Genomic DNA, 26,057 nt, shown 5'->3' on the forward strand with positions numbered 1-26,057 from the left:
GATTTCATCTGTTAACTACCATCTAACCAACTCAGATTCAATTTTATTATATATGGACGTTGCTATGAGTTTTCTATACTAGTAGGATCTACCTCAGACTTTCTGGCACGAACATCAATACTTTGTTTCAACAAGAGACTTGTTATACCAGTTACTATCTTTGGATACTGTTGACCTGCTATTGCTATTAGCAACACTGTGGTCTCTATGAGATTGATTCTTACAATTTCTCTTTTATCGTGAGTCTGATCAACTCCCCTTAAAATACAGTTAATTGTGGTATATATTTATATACATGCTGATTTATCTGATGCAGTTTTTTGATAATACTACACTGCTGTATGGTTCATTAATTTCATTTAGAAGTAAAAAATAAAAATGGTGTGTTGCGCTTGTATTTCCGCAGCTCAATAAATATAGTGGTCAGATTAAAAATATGGGTATATGAGCGCTGGTATGGATTAGAATTGGTGGACCGCACAAATAAAAATATATGAATGTAATGAATAATCAGTAATCAATAATAAAACAAAACAAACAAAAACAACAACAAAAAAAAAATATATAAAAAAAAAATAAAAAATAAAAAAAAATAATAATTAATAAAAAACAAAGATGAAAATAGAAAGAAAAAACAGCAAAGGAGAGAAAAGGCATAAACAGTATTATGGAATTAATGTTTATAGTCTTTATAGACTAGTTGGGGGTGTGCCAGTTCTGCATGTACCCCACGAGGGGTCCGCTGTGCTATTGCCACCTAACTCACCCTAACTAGCTCGGCGTTGACTGCTGACTTCAGCTGCAGATTCCCATCTGAGCCGCGATCACATGTCCCGCCGGGCTGGCGCCGCTTGATGACAGAGGGCGTCAGGGGATGTTCAGTGGGCTTGTAGCGCGTCTCCAACGCGTTTCGAAACTTCCACGGGTCCTTTGTCAAGGATGACAAAGGACCCGTGGAAGGTCCGAAACGTGTTGGAGATTGGAAGGAGTGCCCAGGAAAAGAACAACTGCCGCTGCAAGCCCACTGAACATCCCCCGACGCCCTCTGTCATCAAGCGGCGCCAGCCCGGCGGGACATGTGATCGCGGCTCAGATGGGAATCTGCAGCTGAAGTCAGCAGTCAACGCCGAGCTAGTTAGGGTGAGTTAGGTGACAATAGCACAGCGGACCCCTCGTGGGGTACATGCAGAACTGGCACACCCCCAACTAGTCTATAAAGACTATAAACATTAATTCCATAATACTGTTTATGCCTTTTCTCTCCTTTGCTGTTTTTTCTTTCTATTTTCATCTTTGTTTTTTATTAATTATTATTTTTTTTTGTTTTTTATTTTTTTTTTATATTTTTTTTTGTTTTTTGTTTTTTTGTTTGTTTTGTTTTATTATTGATTACTGATTATTCATTACATTCATATATTTTTATTTGTGCGGTCCACCAATTCTAATCCATACCAGCGCTCATATACCCATTAATTTCATTTGTTTCAATTAATTATTTATTGTCTATGGGCCTGATTCAGAGCCAGACGCTATTTGCAGTCGTTCGTTCAGAAAAAAGGGGTGGCTATTCAAATGAACCGTTCGCTCTTAGCGGTGTGTTCACGCATCTATGTCTGAACGAGCTAACAAAACTTGCGGTCTTTTTTTGGATAACTACGCCCCCTGGCCGCTCGCATCCTACGTCATTTCCGCTATTTATTAGATTAATCGAGTACATCGACCAGCGTCTGAACTGCTCGCTATTCTTGTAGTTGCTTTTTCCTACCGCAATCTTGCGAGCAGTTCTGACTATAAAATAACCCAGTGACGTGGTCAATGACGCTGCTGTATTAATTATGCACACCCATAAAACGCCCGTTTTGACCTTTAAGCACGCCTGCATTCAGATCTCCACTCCCCGTTTTCAAGCACCTTCCCCTGTTACCACCCACATACGCCTCCTCCTGTCACTCAAAATAGCAGGCATTCGCTATTTAGCGAACAAACGATTTTCGGCCGCACTGACTGGTTCGCACATGCGTATTACGATCCGTACGCACGCGCAGTTAGGCAAACATCGCTCGGAGCAAACGAGCGGGCCGCTTACGAGCGGCTCTGAATCAGGCCCTATGTACGTGTAATGTATGTTCATAATTGAATAAATTAATGTATTGATTTTTATGCCACACTGATGTCCCTATCTGAATATTAGAGCGCAGTTTTTTTCTTGTGTTTAGTTTCCTGGTAGGTTGACAATCACCTTGTTTACTGCTGCACTTATATTTGACTATCCCCCTTGATTTAGCGCTGGGTATCTATTTTGTTATTCCCTTATGGGATAAGGCTAGGTATAGAGCAAATATTACATCAGCACTGGTAGCCGGCACTATTTCCCCCATGCCTGCTTCTGGGACTGGAAGAGGGTCACCACACCTGCGGGTGTTTGGGACCCTGAAGTCCCCCCCACTACCGGCTATGCCTGCGTCATTTCCTGGGAGCCCCATTTCCCGGGAATGGTGGCACTACCTACAATGAGCAGCCGAGCGGCACAATTTCAAAAAAGAAAATATATGTACAGGAACCGGAGGTCTCTGTATAGACTCTGGTTCCCTCTATAGGGGGGCAGGAGGTGAAGGGGCTCATGGCCTCCTGAGGATCCGATGCAGTCTGGATGGCAGCTGCATTCTTCCCCACACTCCCAGAGCGGAGGGGCGGGGCTTCCGATTCATGTGACCTCTGACTGCTTCCCCGGCTAATTTAAAAGCCAAAGCCAGCTGATTACTGCTCCACGCTGCTACTGTGTCTAGAGGCCAGTGAATGTGGCATTGTAAAAACAAAAAAGCATTATACTGGTTTATTGTTGTGTATTGTTTAGGGGTATTTAGTATTAGTTTATTTATTTTCTCTCTCTCTTTTTTTCCTTTTTCTTATTTTTATTAATTAGAATTTAAATAAGCTAAAACACACACTTAAAAGTGCAGAAGTTCAAGATAGAGTCTTTGCGATCCATAATTGCCTCTATGGAAGGGGGAAAATTTCTCGTGTCCCTAGACATCAGAGACACATATCTGCATGTGTCAATTTGGGAAGAAGATAACGAACTACAGCATTTTGCAGTAGGTCCCCTTTATTTTCGTTTTCTGGCTTTGCCCTTTGGGCTTTCTACTGTGCCAATGGTATTTACCAAAATCATGGCACCTGTGATGGCTCTACTGCATCATCAGAGAATTGTTGCAATTCCCTACCTAGATGATCTCATGATCAAAACTTTATCAGCAGATCTACTCAGTGCTTACTTGCAGGTTGTTATGGCAACTCTGGAATTCCACGGCTGGGTCCTCAACCCGCCCAAGTCCAAACTGGACCCAGCTCGGAGGATGGTGTTTTTGGGCCATCTCTTCGACACCCTGTGTCAGCGTGTGTTTCTGCCAAGGGACAAGATCAGAGAATTGCAGTGCCTGGTAAGAGAATTTTGAGTCTTCACATGGTATCCATACTACGCTGCATGCAGCTACTTGGAAAGATGGTAGCCACATTCGAGGAGGTTCCTTTTGCACGCTTCCATTTCAGGCCCTCAACATTTTATCCTGGAGCGTTGCTGACGGTGGGATCCCCTGTCTATATAGGGGAGCTAATTCTTGGATTGGTGGCTCTGCACTACCAACCTGTCCAGGGGTTGTTAATTTTCACCTTGGAAATGGACACTAGTCACAACAGACGCCAGTCTCCAGGGATGGGGTGCAGTGACTCTAAAGTTCCACTTCCAGGGGGTTTGGAAGCATGCTTTCTATAAATGTGCTAGAACTACGAGCAGTCTTTCATATTCTGGTCCAGGCATTTTTGACATGCGCAGAAAGATTTATAACAGCCATATCAGTCATTTTTATCCCAGGGGTAATTAACTTGGAAGCAGTCTCTCTCAGTCGACACAAGGTTCAACCAGAGGAATGGTCCCTACATCAGGATATATTCAATCAGATTGTGGAGAGATGAGATCTGCCAGAGGTAGACCTCATGGCATCCAGGTTGACAGGAAGCATTCACAGTATGGGGCATGGTCTAGGGATCCACAGGCGACCCTGGTAGATGCCTTGACAGTCAAGCGGTTCTTCCACTTCAGATACCTTTTTCCACCCACATCCACGCTCCCACATGTAATTAGACAGGTCAAGCAAGAAAAAGCTTACGTCTTTCTAATAGTGCCAGATTGGCCACAGAGGTCATAGCACCACAGTCTTCTGTCGCTGGTGGTCAATCAGCGATGGAGGCTGCCATTGCGAGAAGATCTACTATGGAAGGGTCAGAGGCCACCTGGTCCTCAGTACACACGTTTACCAAATGTTATCGGTTCCATGCATTTGTGACGAAGGATGTGAGTCTTGCTCGCAAGGTTTTGAGTACAGCACTGGCTGTGCGTGATCCCTCACCCTCTTAAGGCTAGCTTTCGGAAGTCCCAGCATGAGTGTTCCCCAGATTAGGATAAAAGAGGATTTTCTTACCATAAAAGCAATTCCTCTGACTCCAATCTGGGGAACACAGAGTTCCCTCCCTGGTGTAGGATGTGAGTTAGATGTATTTTCTTCTTTTGCCTTTCAGTTTCAGCCATTAACTATTTTGGTGCCTATTCCTCGGCCTCTTCCTTATATCCCAGCGTCAGCGTTCCCCAGTTTAGACTCAAAAGAACGAACAGCAAGAAAGTCATCTTTTTTTTCATAAAATTGTTACCGCAAGCCAAAAATAACCTAGGCAGAAAAATGGAATGTTGTAGGTCGAAATGTGCTCTTTTAATGAAGGTTGTTTTAAAAAAGGAGAGTTATGGTAAAACTTACCTTTGTTAACTCTCTTTCTTCGAAGGTCATAGAGTCCACAGCGAGAAATGGGGGTGTAAGTGGGACCTGGAGGACTGGACACCAACAGCAAAGTTTTTCAGTCTCAGGATGCTCCGGTCCTTCCCCCTATACCCCGCCCACAGCCTGAGGGCACTTCAGTTTTGTTAACAAGCCCAAGGTAGGAGCAGGGTAGGAGAGAAGGAAGACTGGTACACTGAAGAATCACACTCTTACACAGAGAAGTGAACAAGTGACCAGGAGAAGAAACCCATAGAAACTAGGAGCGTCAGGGCAGGTGCCCTGTGGACCCTATGGACTTCGAAAAAAGAGAGTTAACCAAGGTAAGTTTTACCATAACTCTCCTTTTCTTCTTCAGGGTCCATAGGGCTCTACAGGAGACATTGGGGATGTACCAAGCAGTTGTTCAAGGGGGGGCGGGGAGAACTCTCCTGAGCTGTTAAGAGAACCCAATGCACGAAGGAAGTATCCCGAGAGGCAAATGTATCAAAGGCATAAAACCTGAGAAAGGTGTGGATAGAAGACCAGGTGGCTACCTTGCATAGCTGTTCAGCTGAGAGACCACACCGGGCTTCCCACGAGGAGCCCACAGAGCGAGTAGAATGAGCAGATACTGAAGCCGGCATAGGAAGGCTAGTCTGCGTGTAAGCCTGTGAGATAGTAATGTGAAACCATCTGGCCAGAGTCTCTTTTCTTAGCTGACCATCCCTTCTTGTGGAATACATATAGGACAAAGAGGAAGTCCAATTTCCTGATGGAAGTAGTGCGGTCCACGTAGATCTTCAGCGCACGGACCACGTCCAATGCTGCCACACCTGCCGAGAGGTCTGGTGAATTAAATGCCAGAAGCTCATTCAGGTGGAAGCGAGAAACCACCTTGGGAAGGAAACTTGGGCATGTACGAAGAACAGCCCTGTCCTAATGAAATATTAAAAAGGGGGAGCAACATGAAAGTGCCACTAAATCAGATACCCAACAGGGAGACGCTATAGCCAGAAGAAAGAGTCTTCGCAGTGAGCCACTTGACATCCACTGATTCCAGGGGTTCGAATGGAGGTTCCTGAAGTCTTTGGAGCGCCACAAATCCCATGGAGCCACAGGAGGAACAAAAGGGAGGTTGTATACGTAGAACACCTTGCATGAAAATGTGAACATCCGGTACAGTAACAATTCTGCACTGAAACCAGATAGACAAAGCAGAGACCTGCACTTTCAGAGATGCTAAGCAGAGGCCTAGATCCAGTCCAGCCTGAAGAAAGGCAAGAATTCAAGAAACCTTAAAGACTTGCGGGTCATAGTTTCTTGCAGCACACCATTGGAAATACATATGCCACATTCTGTGGTAAATCCTGGCTGAGGTCGGTTTACATGCTCTGAGCAGGGTCTGAACCACAGAGCTGGAGCAACCCATAGCCGTTAGGAGGGATGTCTCAAAAGCCAAGTCGTTAAAGACAGACAGGCTACGTTTGGATGTAGACATGGACCCTGATACAACAGGTCTACTCGTAGAGGAAGTTGAAGAGGAACGTCTATGGAGATCCTTTGAAGACGATTGGAGTACCAATGATGACTGGGCCAAGCCGGAGCTATGAACAGGACTGTGCCCACTCCTGTCTGAACTTTGGAAGCACTTGAGGAAGTAGAGATATTGGAGGGGAGAGATATGCCAAATGGAAGTTCCATTTCACGACAATGCATCTATGAAGGCCGCGTCGGGGTCCTGTGTTCTGGCTCCATAAATTGGAAGTTTGTTGTTGTGTCTTGAGGCCATGAGATCCACTTTCAGAAGACCCCATTTGTCCACTAGAAGCTGAAAGGCTATTGATTGGTAACACTGCCTCGACTGAGAACCGACGGCCCTGGAAGGAGTGCGGGCCAGTTACTGCGCCCCACCCTCGGAGGCTTGTGTCCATGGTGAGGAGAGCCCAGTCCGGGATCCAAAAGGCATGACCATTGTTCAAGTGGGGAGTCTGTAACCACGAGGTTAGGGACAGGCGAATCTCTGGGGGGAGGCTCACCGTCTGGGATTTGAGCAGATGGGATAGCCCGTTACACCTGTAGAGGATCAGGTGTTGTAGGGGCCTGGAGTGAAACTGGGCGAACTCCACCATGTCGAAGGTGGACACCATTGATCCTAAGGCCTGCTTTGCAGGGGGAATTGACACAGCGCTTGTGGAGCAGTCTGCATAGTCTGTGCTGGATTGCTGAAATCTTGTTCGCTGTTAGGAAGATTCTCTGAACTGGAGAGTCCAGGAGGGCTCCCAAATGTACCATCCTTTGAGATGGTGTTAGAGAAATTTTTTTTCCAGTTGATCAGCCAACCGTGCATTTGAAGAAAGGCAACAGTTACCTGTAGATGGCGGTGAAGACTCTCTGGGGATCTGGTCAACAGCAAGAGATCGTATGGGAGCAGTCTGATCCCTTGATGGCGAAGAGAGGCCGCCATAACTGCCATGATCTTGGTAAAGACCCGAACGGCAGAGCCTGCAACTGGTAATGTTGCTGTAGTATAGCAAACCGGATATTGTTGATGAGAAGGTGCTATAGGTACATGGAGGTAAGTGTCCTGAATGTCTAGAGATACCATAAAATCCCCAGGCTCCATAGCTTGGAAAATGGAACGGAGGGTTTCCATACGAAACCTGGGCATCCTAATAAACTTGTTCAGAGATTTGAGGTTGAGGGTAGGCCGATGAGATCCATTGGGCTTCTGAATGAAGACTGAGTAAAGACTGAATGGCTTTTTGGAGCAGGCCTTGGTTGGGTCTGATGGAGGTCCTGTGCAAGAGGACTGCAGGGGGGGTCGCCTCAGGAATGAGAGGGTGTATCCGTGGGAGATCACTTCCCTTACCCAGGCATCTGATGTGGTTTGATGCCAAAACTGGTTGAAATGAAGAAGTCGGCCTCCCACCCTGGGAGCCCCCAGGAAGAGACCGCCCTTGTCAGGCTGTAGGCTTGTCCTCAGACTTGGCAGGTGGACGTCTAGTAGCCCAGGCCTTTTTGGCCCTAGGCTTGGAGGCTTTGTTGATGTCTGCTGTTGTTAAAAAGACCAACCCTTGGCTTTCTCTTGAGGGCGAAAAACCCCTGAAAGGATAACGTCCGAGTCTTTGTATTATATATAGAGAGCAGAAATGCTGTCTCGTCAGCAGGCAAAGTAGTCACAATTTTATCCAATTCTGGACCAAATAGGATGTCTCCTTCATAAGGCAGAGACTCGAGAGCCCGTTTTGATTCTGAATCTGCTTTCTAGGAACATAGCCAAAGAATACGGCATGCCACTACCAAAGTGGCAGATATCCTGAAGGCCAGGAGAGCCATACCCAAAGCTGCTTCACCTAAGTAGGAGGCTGCATCTCTAATGTGAGATATGTACTGTAGGACAGCTGTTCCCTCAAAGCATCAGGGGGAAAGGTCTCTTCTAGGGCCTTTGCCCAACTCTCAATGGCTTTTTCCATCCAGGACGTAGCCCTAGCAGTACGAGTAATAGCTCCTGTAAGAGAGTATATACTGTAGATTTATGGCAAGCTTCTATACATCTATCTGTAGTCTCCTTCAAAGATGTTGCAGTATGAATGGGTAAGGTGGCATTTTTAACCAGACGTGTTACATGAGAATCCACTGCTGGGGGAACTTCCCATTTAGTACAATCAGTAGCTGGAAGAGGGTAAAATGAACTGAACAGTTTTGGAAATTGAAACCTTTTACCGGGCATGTTCCAAGCTTCACTCATGTGATCAGATAGCTAATCAGAGTGAGGAAACTCTGGTAAAACAACCTTTTGTCACTTAAAAAGTACAAGTTTTTTTTTCAGAGCGGGTTCATCCTCTTTTATTTGTAGAATAGTTTTAACAGCTCTCACAAGAGCAGGTATATTTAGTTTAGAGGGTGGCTCCTCTTCTCCTGAGACGGAGTCAGAGTGAGAGAGATCTGCGTCTTCACCCTCCCCTGATGATGTCTCATAATCAGATAACTGTGTGGATTGGGAAGATATCATAGTACGTTTAGTAGGTAACAGCTTTTCTTTTTTTCAGCCTTTGCTGAAAAACCTTAGAGGTATTAGCCAAACTTTGTACTGAGGTAGACAGTACCCATTGGGGGAGGCAAAGGATTTGCAGGGAGTACCTCCTGTGGCCATCCCATAGGGGGAGCTACCACGGGGACTGCTACTTGATCCACAAGTTTTGCCAGCATTTGTGAAAAGACAGCCCAGTGTGGGTCCTGAGGGAGAGACGCCGGAGCTGGGCCTGGGTCTGCGTGACAATTAATACAGAGACCATCTGTTACAAGTCACCAGCACAACTTGTCACTCTCCGGCACTTCAGTGACCACATCTACCACTCCCGCCTGCCGCACGGGGAATGCACCACCGGTTGCTAGGCGATCCGGATGCCGGACGACACCAAGGGTACTGTGAACACGGGATGATCGTCCGTAGCTCTAATTGGTTCTATTCCTGTTTTATACCTGACAGCGTCCACATGGTTTTGCCGGCTATAGCATCTCAATATGTGCCCTTCCGGTTCCTGAACTTTGTTCCTGCATCTCTCCAAGCCGCACCTCGGTCATCAAGCCGCATCATATCCTCCGGCTCTAGTAGCCGCACCACAGCTAACCAAGCCGCACCCCAGTCACCAGGTCGATTCTTATCCTCCGGCTCTAGTAGCCACATCACGGCTAACCAAGCCACACCTCAGTCACCAGGCCACATCATATCTTCTGGCTCTAATAGCCGCACCTCGACATCCAGCCACAGCTATTAGCTGCATCAATTCCACAAGCTGTACCAGTCACATCAATTCTACCAGCTATCTGCTGCATCAATTCCACAGGCTGCACTAGTCACATGTGCCCGGCATCCATTCACAGTGACCGCGGCACTTGGGGGCTGCCCGGCATGTCCGTGAGTGCCGGGTATATACCCACATCCATGTGTTGATAAGTCGTTGAATTATTAATACACGTTGATTTGTATCACCCATTGGAGTGCCGCCTTCCTTTGTTGTGTGCTGGGTATATACCCATGCCAGAAGGATCCTTTTGTATATTTCGTTAGGAGGGCACCCATAATGTTTCTCTTATTGTCCTGAGTGCCGGGCTCATTCCTGCATATTATATATATATATATATATATATATATATATATATATACACACACACACACATATTTATAAATATAAATAACAGGCTTAATCTACGGCACTCGACCATCTAGGGTGCCCTTGGTATGTGACCACACCATCTACATAAAAAATACCATACAAACTCGGCACTCACTTGCTTTTCAAACTGCAACTCCTTTGAACTTTTCAAACTGTAATTACTTTGAATACAGGTAATGTTAGTTCAAAAATATTGCAATAATTTGATCTGCCACATTTATTTAAATGTTGTGGTCACACTTGCTATGGCACCTGCTTTTCAAATGTAAGATAAACTTTGTCAGTCTATCCCCAGGTGCTTATTAATTGATATCCCTGGGTGTGGTCCTGTCTCTTTAAACCAGGACCCATATCCATGTTTAAAATGTATGCAAGCTTGAGTCCAATGTAGCAGATCAAAGATCATATATCTGAGAGTCGTTGTAGGGACTGGCCAGATGGGAAGACTGAAGTGGCTGGTTAGCTTATCAAATTATTGAATAAAGGGAATGTTAGTTCCAGAATTTTCCACAGTAATTACAGCTTGAAAAGTAAATGAGTGCAGAGTTTGTATGAGAATAATATATATTATATATACACACACACACACACACCATCATCATCACAGCCCCTAACTTAAGGCGCACATCCACTTGCCGATATTACTAAGCGATTGCACGATTACGACATAGTAAATCGTGCAATCGCTCAGTAATTGTGCACTTTTATGTCGGAAACGACCAGCGATGCGTGCTCCCGCTGGTCGTTTCCGACATCAATCATCGGGTGAACATGCCGGTCAATCTGTCGATGTCGTCAGATTGGGCATGTTCACAGATGATGGCAGGTGCCTACACTGAACGACTGCTTGTTCAGTGCAGGCACAGCACAGACTGTGAAACGACTGCATGATTACAATGTCTGCTAGTGGATGTGCGGCATTAGGGTAAAGCGGAGTGTAAATGGGTAACCAGGATCATCCAGCCCGGGACCCATTTACAGCATGGTGATTGGGCGAAATGGGAAGAGGTCTGTGACAGCGGTCACCGGTGAGGGAGAGATTACAGTCTGCCCGTATGGTGCAGACCGTTCCGGTTTTAACCCATCCCAGCTTCATACAGGGAGGTTGTAATCTCTCCCTGTCCGTCTCAGTGACAGCTGTGATATCAGACACCCTCCCGGAAGGGCCCTCTCACCCCCCATCCGCAGGTTGCCAGTCCGCTCCAGTCCGGCGTTCAGGGGAGAGAGGGAGTTTTCGGCTCTTGGTGATGTCAGCTCCAAGTGCCGGCACTGCACCCGTGTGCAGTGTGAACGGCGCGACAGTGGGAACAGGGTAAGTCCCGGGTCTGACCCGGCTTGGAACAGTTTTCTAAATGCCAGCTCAGAGCCGGGATTTTGGTGGAAAAATTGTATAAATCTTGTTCACAGTGAAATAATGACATTCCTAAGCAGGTCTCCGTCTCAAGATTATTAATTAATAACCTAACCTGAGCAAACTAGCTTCAAAAGAAGGAAGGACATGGAAGCAACTAACATTTTTAGTACCCATCTATTAAGTTTGTAAATGTCTGTACATGCTGCAATGGCGGTGGGAAATACAAGTGTGCTCGGACAGGGACTTTTGTTTATTCAAAAACCCTACTAAAACTCTCAGTTACTTCTGATAAATGTTTACGTAGCAATATTAAATAAATATAAATCTTAGATAACAGAATTAATTTGCTCTATTACTGTAAAAACATCAAAGAATTGTATAATTTGGTTTCATTGTTGAAAATATGCTGTAATTTGTAAATACCGATGCAATGACTTTCTATAGTTAACCACTTTGCTGATCAGAACGAGTGGGATTCAACCTAAGCACTACAGGGGTTTCACCACAATGACATCAGTAGCCCACCCACTTCCAAGCAAAGCAGTGCATTCGTTTTTTTACAAGCCACAAATAAAAGTGCTCTGTCTCCCCCATCCTGGCACCCACAGACTCAGGGGTAACCTCATTTAAAACACTTTTTAGACATTTTGGGTAATAAGGTTTGGCCTTCTGTGGAGAAATAGGAAACTAATACAGTTTTCAGAAAATGTATTGTCTTCTGAACAAAACAAAGTAATAATTACTGATATTGATGTTGGAATGTGAGCAATGCAAAAAGGGCCGAAATAGACTCAGCAGCAAAGCGTCATTAAACCCAGCATACAAACAATTAGGTTGTACAATCAGACAAAAAAAAAAAAATTAGACTATTAAGTGCACCAATCGCATATAGAGATTAAAAACAAAAAGTTTCATTTTCAAAAGAGAAGTACGCTGATCCCATTTAATTCATATTCTGCGCACTGGGTTACTTTCCATAATTGTGGGGGAGAATGTCTTTCCCTTTTACATTTGCGTGAGACATACTGATAAATTCTATAGATTGTAATCTTGCGAGCAAGGCCTTCCTACCTATATATCTGTCTGTTATTACCCTGATTTGTTCTATAAATGTTTCAAATTGTAAAGAGCAACGGAATATGCTGCGCTATATAAGAAACGATTAATAAATAAATAAATATTCTCTGAATACATTCAGTCCTGTGATTCTTACCAACTAAAATGTATTGTTACATCAAACATGTTCGGAAATATATTGTGTACCTTTGAAACTTTTTTTTTTTTGTAGCACTAACGAAGTATATTGTGTAACAATTGTATGGTGTTCTCACTTCCTGTAAAAGATACCCCTTTGAAACATATAGCCAAGATACTCTAGGTTTGGATTACATGTTCTTTGGTATTCTCATGGTTACCAATATACTTTAAGGGCAATTTATTTAATTAAACATTTGAACTCTCTGCTCTCCAGTAAAATACTGTAGGATTGACATCTTTACAGATAACATGTAATCTGGCTTCCAAAATGTCCTACCCAACAGTACTAAAAGCTCAGAACATGCCTATTTTATCTACCCAGGCCTAAGACAAATTAATAATCCTTTCTTATTTTGGACATGCAGATGTGTCCTCATACGCCGTTGCACTAATCACACCAAATAGCCCTATTTGGCATGCCACAGACTCTGCGACTCAGCTATGCCAAGCGTCTTTTATTCTTAAAACTGCATCTTATTCGCACCACTAAAGCAACAAAACTACAGTGCAAGTGTACACTGGCCATTGAGGCCGGCAGTACTTGCACTTCTGTATACAACCAAGCTGCAAATGTGTGTAAAAAAAAGGTTCCGACACTAGTAGCCGCAGCCATTCCTCCCGCCACTTTTCGTTCTGCTTAATCTGTGACATTGTACATCGATGGTACCAATTCCTTTGCAACAAAAGTAAGAACCTAGGGGTATATTTTCTGAAGTGCAGGTTCTTATAAGTGGAGATGTTGCCCATAGCAACCAATTAGATTCTACAGATTCTCTTCTAGAAGGTGCTAGATAACTGTAGTAGAATCTAATCGGTTGCTATGGGCAACATCTCCACTTATAAAAACTAGAGATGTGCACTGACCCCCGTGTTTTGGTTTTGGATCTCCCCTGGTTTTGGATCTGGATTGGTGTTGCCAAAACCTCACCTCCGTGTTTTGTTTTCGTGTTTTGGTTTTTTTCTTAAAAAATAAAAAAACAGCTAAAATCACATAAAATTGGCCCCTTTTTGTTCCTACAGTATTAATAACCTCAATAACATTTATTTCCACTCGTTTCCAGTCAATTTTGACCACCTCACAGCTCACAATATTGATTTTATCATCTAGTTAAAGGGACAAAGGTTCCATGCAGCTTGCTGGCTCAAAATTGATTTATATAATTATTAATAGAGTTGAGGACTGTGCAAAGATGATGGTTGGGATACCCTTGAGGATTGAAGAATTGATAGTTGATAGTTGGTGCAGCCCCTGGCAGTAAAATTGATAATAAATTAATTATAAAACAATTCATTGGTGCAGCTCCTGACTGTAAAATTGATAATAATTAAAAAAACAATTCATTGGGTGCAGCCCCTGGCTGATTAATTAATAAAAATAAATTCATTGGTGTAGACCCTGGCTGTAAAATTGATAATATTAATTTAAAAACAAATCATTGGTTCCTAAAACAACCATAACATTAATAATGGAAAGGAAAAAGGTACAAGATGGAATAGTCCTTGGGCCCTCCCACCCACCCATATATGTTGTATACGAAACAGGACATTCACAGTTTAACAAACCAATCATTTCAGCAACAAGGACTGCCAATTGTGGCTGAAATTATTGGTTTGTTTGGACCCCCTTAAAACAAGCTGCCAATGTGCAATGGACATGGAAATGATCCCATACACAAACTGGCTTTACATTACAACATCAGATGTCGTTGTCGTCATCCCCATCAGTGTGTACATCCTCTTCTTCACACAATATAAATTTGTCCCAGCTGGAATCCACCATAGGCACCTCTGTAATTTTTGGATGTAATTGTTGGTAGATGTCTTCCTCGTGGAATTTGTAATTCATTTTAATGAACATCATCTTTTCCACATTTTGAGGAAGTAACCTTCTATGCCGATCACTGACAAGGTTGCCAGCTGCACTGAAAACTCTTTTGGAGTACACAATGGAGGGTGGGCAACTTAAGTAATGCAAAGCCAGTTTGTGTACAGGACTCCAAATTGCCTCTTTTTCCTGCCAGTACTGAAAGGGACTGTCTGACATGCCTATTAGGATGTTATCTCTGAAATAGTCCTCCACCATTCTGTGAATGGAGACCGTATCACATAGTCACGGTAGAAGACATGTCACTAGTAGGCAGTTCTCTCAGGCCCGACCAGATGTCATTTTTTGGTGAACGATCTGCATGACCAGCAGGCATGCTGTGAAGAAATTGAGGGGTCTATTTGCTAAGCAGTGTTAGGAGACAGATTGAAAAGTGATAAGAAAGTGATAAGGTGCCAGCCAATCAGCTCCCAACTGTCATTTTTCAAACACAGCCTGTGAGATGACAGGTGGGAGCTGATTAGCTGGCACCTTATCACTTTTCACTCTGTCTCCTAACACTACTTAGTAAATAGACCCCTCAGTTTATCCTGGCAGCTGCAGAAACTGAAGGAGGAGATGTTGGCATTTCACATGCGGATGCAGATACCAATTTTTTTACCAACAGCTCTTTGCACAGTTTTAGATTTCGGTCTGTTGGAAAAAAACTCACAAGGTAGGACTTAAACCTAGGATCCAGAATGGTCACCAAAATGTATGTTTAAAATTTCAATAGATTGGCGACTCGTGTATCCTGGTTAAGTGAATCAAGGGCTTGATCCACCAGTCATACATTCTTCGCGCAATCGCTCCGTTTCACCTCCTCCTTCAGTTTCTCCAGCTGGTTTTGCAAAGTCTGATGAGGGGAATGACCTGACTCAAGCTGGCAGTGTCTGAAATAACTTCACGTGTGGCAAGTTCAAAGGGTTTAAGAACCTTGCACAACACGGAAATTATTCTCCAATGCGCTTAAGGTGCATTCCCCCTCCACGGTCTATGTCAGTTGTATAGCCCTGGATGGCCTTTTGCTGTTCCTCCATCCGCTAAAGCATATAGGGGTAGAATTCCACCAAGTTACTTCCTCTTGCTTCAGCTGATGGCAGGGCAAATTTAACAGTACCTGCTGGTCATGCAATCTTCAACAAGTGGTCGCCGAATGTCTAAAATGTCCGGATATTTTGCGGGCCACCGAGAGCATCTCCTGCACGAGCGTGTCAGATTTGAAAAAACGTTGCACCACCAAATTAATTGTGTGAGCAAAACATGGGACGTGTTCGAATTGGCCCACATGTAATGCTCTCACAATATTGCTGGCATTGTCCGAAATCACAAATCCCGAGGAGAGTCCAAGTGGGGTAAGCCATTTAGCAATGATTTCCCTGAGTTTTTCTAAGAGGTTCTCAGCGGTATGCCTCTTAGTGAAACCAGTTATACAAAGAGTAGCCTGCCTCTGTATCAGCTGTCTTTTGGTAGATGTTGCTGCTTATGTTGTAGGCAATACACCTACCCAGTGGGCTGTCACAGTCATGTAATCCTTAGTTTGCCCTGTCCCACTAGTCCACATAACAGTGGTCAAGTGGACAGTGGGTACAACTGCATTTATGAGGACATTAGTAAGGTTTTTTTTTACTGTCCTTGTACAGACTTGGAATTGCTGTTCTAGCGAAGTGGAATCTAGAAGGGATCTGGTAGCGAGGACACAGGACCTTAATTAACTGTTGAAAACCCACTGCAGTAATGGCGGATACTGGAGGCACATCTAATACCAGCATAGTCGTTATTGCATCAGTAATCCGCTGTGCAACTGGGTGGTTGCTGTCAAACTTCTTTGACCTTGCAAACGATTGTTTGACAGTTAATTGCTATTTGGAGGATACGCTACAAGTAGTCTTCCTCCTGGTCCCCTTTTGGGATGAAGATCCAGTCACAGCAACAGCAGCAGCAGCAACAGGTGTAGTCAACAAGGATCCTTCTGAGGAATCACGGATAGAAGAGGAGTCAATCATGCTTTGAATACCAACATTGGATGTAGCAGAACTACTGTTGGTGTTGGAGATCGAAGGTGCTTGGATCTCACAGAGAGCGAGCAGGTAGGTGATACAGGACTTGTTACTTTTTGAGTTTTGGAACTTGGCACCAAACACTTTGATATTTGATGAATGCGCTCCAAGTGAAGTAACAAGGAGGAGGTTCCTAGGTGGTTTAGGTCTCTCCCTCTACTCACTCTTGCATGGCAATGGGCACATATGGCTTGACCACTGTTGCCAGGATCAGGGTGGAAATAATTCCACACGTGAGAAGTGGATTTTTTTGTGTTTTGTCCCGGCATGACAACAATGGGCTTTGGCCTTCATTCAGACCCGCTCGCAAGCGGGTCAATGGTGGGGCACTGCGCACGCCCCGGAGCGAGAGAGAAATCTCTCGCTCCGGGGTTCGCTACAAACGGGGCGGCTGTCGATGTTGATCGGCAGCTCACCCAGTTTTGTAGACGGTGAGGAGGGGGTGGGGGGTGGGGTGGCAGGCCAAACTGAGGCGTTCCTGTTTGGGGGCTGCCCTACTGACATCATGAGTGAAAGCTCACTGGGGCTTGCGGCAGACAAGACTCTACCACAAGGGTCTCGTCGAAAGCCCCGATGGTAGCGATGGTCAAGACCATCGCGCCCATCACCTGGCTGCTCACAAAAGCTGTGGGTGACAGCTTAGCAAGCAGCCAGGATACTGGCTTTAAAAAAAAAAAAAAAAAAGGGGCCTCCCTCATTCAGAGCGAGCGCTCGCTTTTTGCGAGCGGCTCTGAATGAGGGCCTTTGTCATTTTCAATCCATGGGCAACAGCTGTTGCCTTACTTACACAAAAAGACATCCTCGGCATCAACATCCTCATCATCATCATCATCTTTAGCACCTTCAACTACCAAAATATCCTCCTCCATGTGCAATTCCACAGAAGCATCCTCGATGACTACGTCTGCAAGATGTTGACTGCCCTTCCCCACATTTACAGTGGGCACACAAATGTTGGAACTTGGAGGCAGGTACAGATTACCCGGGCCCGGACATGGCAGGGGGCCCGGGCCGTCCGCAGCACATCAGCGCTATTTTTTTTTTACATTTTATTCTCATTAACTTAAACCACCGGGGGTGGCGGCGGGCTGCAGTTCAGGGGGGGGCAGGGTGTTCCTAGTGGCCACTCACTTTACTTGCCTTGCAATGCAGCCGCAGAGCTGGTGCTCTCGCGAGATGATGTCATCACCTATGGGCGCAGACAGTGAGTCGCAATATGCCTGTCGCTGTCTGTGAAGGGAAGAGCCAAGCGGGCGCGCGCGCCACTGACTGGCTGCAAGTGGACTTTTGACACTGTGATCTAGTTGCAAGTTGTAAATGCTGTATAATTTATAAATATAATGCATCACCATCAGTGTATATTAGATATATCATATTAATATCATGGTGATGGTTGCAATATATATATATATATCTATCTACATATACATACACACACACACACATATACCGTGTTTCCCCGATAATAAGACCTACCCCGAAAATAAGCCCTACCCTTACTTTTGTAACCCAGTCCAAATTAAGCCCTACCCCGAAAATAAGACCTACCAAAATCCCATTGTGAGATGGAAGCGTTCCCAGTCATGCAGTGCGCAGGTGACGTCATGACGTCACCCGCGCGCTGAGGATCCTGTGCAACCGCGCCTGCTGGATCATGTTAGATCCAGTCAGCGTGCAAGTGAGAGGGATATCCCGGACGGCGGCGAGTCAGGTAAGTACCGTACTGTACTGGTGGGTGATCAATTAGAGGGGGGCTTGCACTGCAATAAGGGAGGCTGCATAAGGGACACTGCTACAGGGGGGGGGCATGCATAAGCGGCACTGCTACCGTACAAGGGAGGGCCTGCATAAGGGGCATGCATAGGGGGCACTGCTGTCACTGCTAATTAAAATAAGACCTACCCCGAAAATAAGCCGTATGGTGTTTTTTGGAACAAAAAAAAAAATAAGACAGTGTCTTATTATCAGCGAAACGGTATATACAGATATATATATATCTGTATATAAATATAGCAATATATGGAAAAAGGCGGCACTCAGAGTCTTTTCAATCAAAAAGTGAACCCTATGCCAGGGTGATTTATTGGGACCTCAGGACAACGTCAATTGTAAAGGGGGCGTGCCATAATACCACGCCCCTCTTTGGTCCGCGCACACCATCGGCGCACAGATGTCCCGACCGCTGAATCACCAATGTTGGGAGGTGTGATCCTAATAGTGAATACTTATGTCCCAGCTGCTGGTAGCTAGGTCATGCTCCTGTGGGTGGGTGCTTCTCACATGTTAGACACACCCCCAAAGAGGTGCAGCCCTGTCCCTAAGATGCTGTGGCCACACTCCGTCCAGGGGGGGCCCTGGGAAGTTGCTGTACCGGGGCCCAGGATTTCTCTTGGCAGCCCTGCTTGGAGGATCCTCCAGTACACTAGTATTTAGGTCTAGCTCACACATGGCAACCGCGGACACACTTGCACTTTCCTCAGGGATTTGCGATTTCGATTTCTCAGGGCACACAGTTGTTTTTCCGAAGGGCTATCAGTATCCGAACCAACAGTCTTCCTAAAGAAAGGCCAATGCCTTATCCTTTCCTTGCCACTTCGTGTAGTGAATGGCATATTGCCAATTTTTTGTTTAGCTTAAGGCAAATTTCCTTTGAATTGTTTTTTCAATTTTTTTCCTTTGAATTGTTTTTTCTTTACTTCGGTAAAAGTAGCTTTACCATATGGAGTGACTTAAGCCCTGGGGCATGGGCCTTCATAGAGGACGAGGAAGTTGACGGCCTTGCACTGCTAGCAGCAGCTACAACATGTGGTTCTTGGCCTTGCACTCCTGTCATGTGACAGCCCTCCATATTTTCTGCGGTCTTAAAGCAGTGTCAAGCACCAATAGTGTATCCAAGGTGCGGTTACACAATTCACACACGTGCAGTAGTGCACACACAAAAATATGAGACAAAAAAAAGACAATTGAATTTAATTTTTTGTATGCTCAAGAACTTGGGCCCAGAGCAGTGATTGATCACGACTAGAGTGGGGCAGCACTAGGTTGCAACTTGCGTTGATGGCTGGATCTTCTGCGGTTATGCCTAACACGCACAGACAATTAAAGATAAAAAAAAAGACAATTGATTTTTATTTTTTTTATGCTCAAGAACTTGGGCCCAGAGCACAGATTGATCACGACTGGAGTCGGGTAGCACTAGCTTGTGTTGCCGGCTTGCTAGATCTTGTGCGGCTAAGCCTAACATGCACAGACAATTATTAGAAAAAAACAAGAGATATGGTAAGAACTTACCTTTGTTATCTCTGTTTCTACGAAGTCCATGGGGTCCACAGGGTTGACCTTGGGGTATAGCTGGATCTGGATCCACGGGCACCACGCAGTTAAACCTTTAGCTGCTCCCAGGATGCTCTTGGGTCCATCCTCCTCTATACCCCAGACCCGAGCCACAGGCACCTCAGTTGGTAAGCAGCCCAGGCCGGAGGAGGAGACTAAACAGAGAGAAGGAAGGAAGACTGGAACACACAAGAAAACCATACTCACAGAAATGGGAGACGGAAAACCGGTGACCAGCAACACAGCCCATTTGAAGCCAGGTGCGTCAGGGCGGGCGCCCTGTGGACCCTATGGACTTCGTAGAAACAGAGATAACAAAGGTAAATTCTTACCATATCTCTTGTTTTCTACTTCAGGGTCCATAGGGGGTCCACAGGGTTGACTTTGGGGATGTCCCAAAGCAGTTCAACTAAGGGCGGGGACGCTCCTGTGCAGAAAGGAGAATCCTGCGCCCAAAGGATGCATCCTGAGAGGCAAAGGTGTCAAAAGCATAAAACCTCAAAAACGTCTGAATGGAAGACCAAGTGGCTGCCTTGCACAGCTGAACCGCGGAGGCACCACGTCTAGCAGCCAAAGAAGGACCCACAGACCGAGTGGAATGAGCCTTAACAGAGGCTGGAGCAGGTAAACCTTCCTGTACATAAGCCTCACGAATAACAGAACAAAGCCAATGGGCAACAGTTTGTTTGTTGGCAGGCCAACCCCTCTTATGAAAACCAAAGAGGACAAACAAAGAATCGGACCTTCTTACAGAAGCAGTCCGATCCACATAAACTCTGAGAGCACGGACAACGTCCAACGAAGCCTCACCAGCTGTAAGATCAGGTGACTGAAAAGCAGGCACCACAAGTTCCTGATTGATGTGGAACTTAGAGACTACTTTAGGCAAAAACTCAGGACGAGTGCGAATCACCGCTCTGTCCTGGTAAAAAACTAAGAAGGGGGGACTACAGGAAAGCGCCCCCAACTCAGATACCCTCCTGTCTGAAGCAATTGCCAGGAGAAAAAAAGAAACAGTCTTAAGTGTTAACCACTTGAGGTCAACCGACTCAAGAGGCTCAAAAGGAGGTCCCTGCAGGACCCGAAGAACCACAGCCAAGTCCCACGGAGCCACTAAAGGCACAAAGGGAGGCTGGATTCTAAGAACACCCTGGAAAAAGGTGTGGACATCCAGCAGTGTAGCGATCCTACGTTGGAACCACACAGACAGAGCCGACATATGAACCTTCAGGGAGGCCAGACGTAAGCCTAGGTAAGGACCTGACTGAAGAAATGCCAAAATCCTAGAAACCCTGAACACCTGAGGATCAAAGTTTTCTGGACTCACACCACTGAAAGTAAGTGTGCCACACCCTGTGGTAAATCCGAGCTGAGGCAGGTTTACGCGCCCTCAGCATGGTACTGATGACAGAGCTTGAAAACCCCCGGGACCTTAAGACGGCTGTCTCAAGAGCCACGCCGTCAAAGACAGTCGACCCAGATCCGGGATTAAGGCAGGGCCCCTGAGACAGCAGGTCCCGACGCTGAGGTAGAAGGTACGGAACGTCGATGGACAAGCTCTTGAGATCGGAGTACCAAGGACGTCTGGACCATGCTGGAGCCACCAGCAGAAACGTGCCTCCGTCCTGTTTGATTTTTCTTAGATCGGAGGAAACAGGTACGCTAGATGAAATGTCCATTCCACCGACAGCGCGTCCACCAGACTTGCGCCTGCGTACCTTGTCTTTGAGCCGTAAACGGGCAACTTGTAGTTGTGACGGGAAGCCATCAGGTCCAACTCCGGCAGTCCCCATTTGTCCACGAGAAGTTGAAATACCTCCGGGTGAAGCGACCATTCCCCTAGGTGCACGTTGTGACGGCTGAGGAAGTCCGCCTCCCAGATGAGGACTCCCGGGATGAAAACTGCCGAGATTGCAGGAAGGTGGCTCTCCACCCAAGCCAGGATGCGAGACACCTCCAACATCGCTGCTCAAGCACTGCGAGTTCCTCCCTGGTGATTGATGTACGCCACAGTGGTGGCGTTGTCGGATTGCACCTGTACCGCCCTTCCATGAAGAGCGGTGCCTGACGACAGCAGAGCCCTGTACACGGTCCGCAGCTCCAGAACGTTTAGGGGAAGAACTGCTTCCTCCGCAGACCAACGGCCCTGAAGAGACAACGAGCCGGTCACTGCCCCCCAACCCCGATGACTGGCATCTGTCGTGAGCAGAACCCAGTCCGGGATCCAAAAGGGGCGACCCTCGATGAGATGAGCTGGCTGAAGCCACCAAGCTAGAGAGCAGCGCACTTCCGGGGACAAGACCAGCATCTGGGATCGGATCCAGTGAGGTAACCCATTCCATTCGGACAGAATCTGCCCCTGCAGGGGCCTGGAATGGAACTGGGCAAATTCCACCATGTCGAATGCCGACACCAAGGACCCCAGGACTCTCATTGCCGAGTGGACCGACACCCTGCAACTGCTCAGGCAACTGTGTATCCTCAGTTATAGGGAGGACACCTTTTCTGGAGTCGGGAAAATCCTTTGTTAACGAGAATCCAGAAGGGCTCCCAAATGGGCCATCCGTTGTGATGGGATCAGAGATGACTTATTCCAATTTATCAACCACCCGTGTGCCTGAAAACAAGCAATGGTCAGGTGGAGATGTCGAAGAAGTACCTCCGGGGAGCTCGCCAGCAGAAGATCGTCCAGATATGGCAGCAGCCGTATACCCTGGCCCTGAAGATGGGCGGCCATAATTGCCATCACCTTGGTGAACACCCTCGGAGCCGTGGAAAGGCCAAAAGGCAACGCCCGAAACTGGTAGTGATGTTGCAGGATAGCAAACCTCAGATACCGCTGGTGTGCACAGTGATCGCGGTGAGCGACAAAATTTGTGGGTCCCAGGGACCCACCACTTTAAAAAAATAGGGTCCTACCTGACCATTTCTGGGTTCCATCATAATTTATGCTTTAGAGCTACCCATATGCCTCAGACCTCCCCACATGCCACCACACATCCCCACATGCCCCTAAAATGCAGATCTGATACCCCCAACAGCATCAGATATCCCCACAAGCCTCTTAAATGCATGTTTTAATGCCTCGATGATCTTTCCGGTAATATGACTTTCCACCTGTGCAGTGCCCCCAGGAGAGCTCCCCCTGTGCAGTGCCCCCAGAAGTCCCCCTGTGCAGTGCCCCCAGGAGAAGTCCCCCTGTGCAGTGCCCCCAGGAGAAGTCCACCTGTGCAGTGCCCCCAGGAGAAGTCCCCCTGTGCAGTGCCCCCAGGAGAGGTCCCCCTGTGCAGTGCCCCCAGGAGAGGTCCCCCTGTGCAATGCGCAGCTCAATGAAGGTATCTGCCCCCCTAATAGGTGTGAGTGACCTGGGCATTAGGCCAAAACCACTAAAGGGCAAATACGTGGGTCCTCTAGTAACCTGGGCCTAATGCCCAAGTCACACACCTATTTGGGGGGCATATACCATGGTGGTTCCTGTGTCATAGGAGGTTTTGATGGGCCAGGAACCACCTGGCACCGCCTACACAGGCCATCCTGCGACAAATCCTCCCTATCCACTCCTGCAGAACAGCGTCCGCAGGAGACCAACACCAGAGCCACGGAGTGCTCAACCTCCTCTTCCGACATGACAAAATATATTATATAAATAAATATATCTGGCAACAGAGCAGAATCAAGCACACTCACCAGTGTGCTGAACAACAGCCCACAATATGGTACTGTGTAGCACACAACTGTATGTGACGGACCTCACAAATACGTGATTTATATAGGTGAGGTCTGTAGAAACGCCCCTCCCCCAAACACCTGTAGGGCTTATAGGAGAAGTAAAGGGATAGGTATAAGCTGACAGTAAGTAGAAATAAGCACAGACAAGCAGCACTAGCAAAAGTCACATACCATGCAGGAAGATATACTCACTGCACCTTTCCACTACAATCAACCTCCCAGATTCAGTGTCTGGGAGGGCTATAGCGCTGTGTACACTGTCCTTGATTGGGGGAGAGGTACACAGGGGGACCGTTCCGGAATAAGGTTGAGAGATCTGCGCTGCCACACAGAAAATGGCCCCCAGAGACCTCAGAGGAGGAGTGGCCGAGTAACTGCAGCTCAGCGACGCCAGACTACGAGCTGAAAGGCGCGCTGAGCTGAGGGGAGGAGCCGCTAAACAGGGAAGGCTTCCTCCCCTGGCTAGCTATTAACCCCAGGGCTGCCGGCTTCCCGCTTGCCATGTGAAATCCCTGGTGGTCTAGTGGTCTCATGGGGTATACCTCCGCAGAGGGGGAGCCCGCCGCCACCGCTAGCAGCCTCCGGTCTGTCCCCTAGAACCGGGGGCAAAGGACTGCATTTATAGTAAGACCCGCGAGCTGCCGCTAATCGGCGACTCGCGGCTTACCTTCTCCCCGGCGGCTCCGGCAGCAGTCCAGGGAGGTCCCCAGAGTCCGGCTAGTACGGACTCTGGCCTCCCGCCGCGATCCCCAGTGCGATGCCGTCGTCGTTGCACCAGCGTGGAGTAAGAGCGGCAGCGTGGGCGTCAATACAGACAGTCCTTCGCTGCCGCACTGAAGAGCCCCTGTTAAAAATAAAAACTAACAGGCTCTTTTTTTTTTTAAATTAAAAAGCTTTGGGGGCTGCGCAGAGTGACCCGACTCCGGCCGGGCACCAACTGAAACTGAGGTGCCTGTGGCTCGGGGGCGGGGTATAGAGGAGGATGGACCCAAGAGCATCCTGGGAGCAGCTAAAGCTTTAACTGCGTGGTGCCCGTGGATCCAGATCCAGCTATACCCCAAGGTCAACCCTGTGGACCCCCTATGGACCCTGAAGTAGAAAAAGACAATTTATTTTAATTTTTTTTATGCTCCAGAACTTGGGCCCAGAGCACAGATAGATCACGACTGGAGTCGGGCAGCAATAGCTTGCAACTTGCGTTGCTGGCTGGATCTTGTGCGATACTGCGGTTAAGCCTAACACGCACGCACACAGAAAAATATAAAAGACACTAAAGTAAAAAAAATGTTTGGACTCTTTTTTTTTTTTTTTTTGGAGTCCAGAAGTTGGGCCCAGATAGACACAGCACCAGCCCAGATGCATCTGCAGTTCTGCACCAGCCCAGATGGACACAGCAGACATGAAAAACACCAGCCCAGGACACAGCAGACAGCATAGACATCCCAGATGGATCAGCAGACAGCACAGTGACAGCAACAGCCCAGAATGGATCAGCAGTCATCAGACCAGGACACAGCAGACAGCACCAGCACCTCTACCAGCCCTACACTATCCACCCTCCCTGTTCAGTCTCCACAGCCGGAGTGGAAATGGCGTCCGTCGCGTGGTCCCTTATATACTACTTTGATCATAGAGACGAAAGCTCGTGAACCGCGAGATTTCAGACTATCGTTTTGCCTCGGTTTCGAGATCTGAGTCAGACGGGAAACTCCGAGCCTGCTTGGATCCGACTCGGTTCTGCTAAATTCAGGTGGGTCCGGATCTCTGGAATCCGAACCCGCTCATCTCTAATAAAAACCCACACCTCAGTAAATATACCCTAGTGTCCCTTGTACACTGTGAGCGACTTTGTATCTGGCTACGATGTGACTAAGATGCTATATTTAAGGAAAAATTACACGTGCGTACCAGGGCGGAGCATCCAAGTTGCACCAAGTGTCTCATGACACATGGCGAAAAGATGCTAGGTGTATGAGGACATTTCTGTATTTCTCCAAAATTGTAGAAAGCTCTAGAACACTGGGATATAATTTACTTGACCTAAACATCCAAATAAGGAGCTAGTTTTCAAAATCCAAATTCTGGAAATATCTAAGTTTCCTCATGCCAGAACGGAGAAGCTTATACCCATTTGGAAGTGACATTTTCATTTATTTTTTTTTCCGGCTATTTAATTTATGTTAAGAAAGTGAAGTTTAGAAAATGTATTATGCTGACATGCTATTATGAGGATATTGTTATACCTAGCTTGGTTTAAATTCTGTGCATGAAGCAAAAGGCATCAACGGGCTATAAACCATGACAACCTATCAAATATGAGCTTAGCAATCTAGTGTAGTCAGACTTATGAGAGACAATGTCTTATTGGTTGTCAAGTATTAGCAAACATTAACAAAACAGCCTGACATTGACATAGAATCAATATTACCTATTTGGATCTGGTCAGGTTGCCTGGACGAGTTTATCTTTAGCATA

The 26,057-nt window shown here is 46.5% G+C and overlaps 1 protein-coding gene across 2 annotated transcripts in view; it reads right to left on the reverse strand.

Moving 5' to 3' along the window:
• The window catches only part of WDR47 (WD repeat domain 47), a 104,698-nt gene that overhangs the window by 60,438 nt on the left and 18,203 nt on the right, over positions 1–26,057 (reverse strand). The window lies entirely within an intron of this gene.

Source organism: Taudactylus pleione, unplaced genomic scaffold (assembly GCF_031769625.1).
Source record: "Taudactylus pleione unplaced genomic scaffold, aTauple2 ptg000936l, whole genome shotgun sequence".
In the NCBI taxonomy this organism is placed as follows: Eukaryota; Metazoa; Chordata; class Amphibia; order Anura; family Myobatrachidae; genus Taudactylus; species Taudactylus pleione.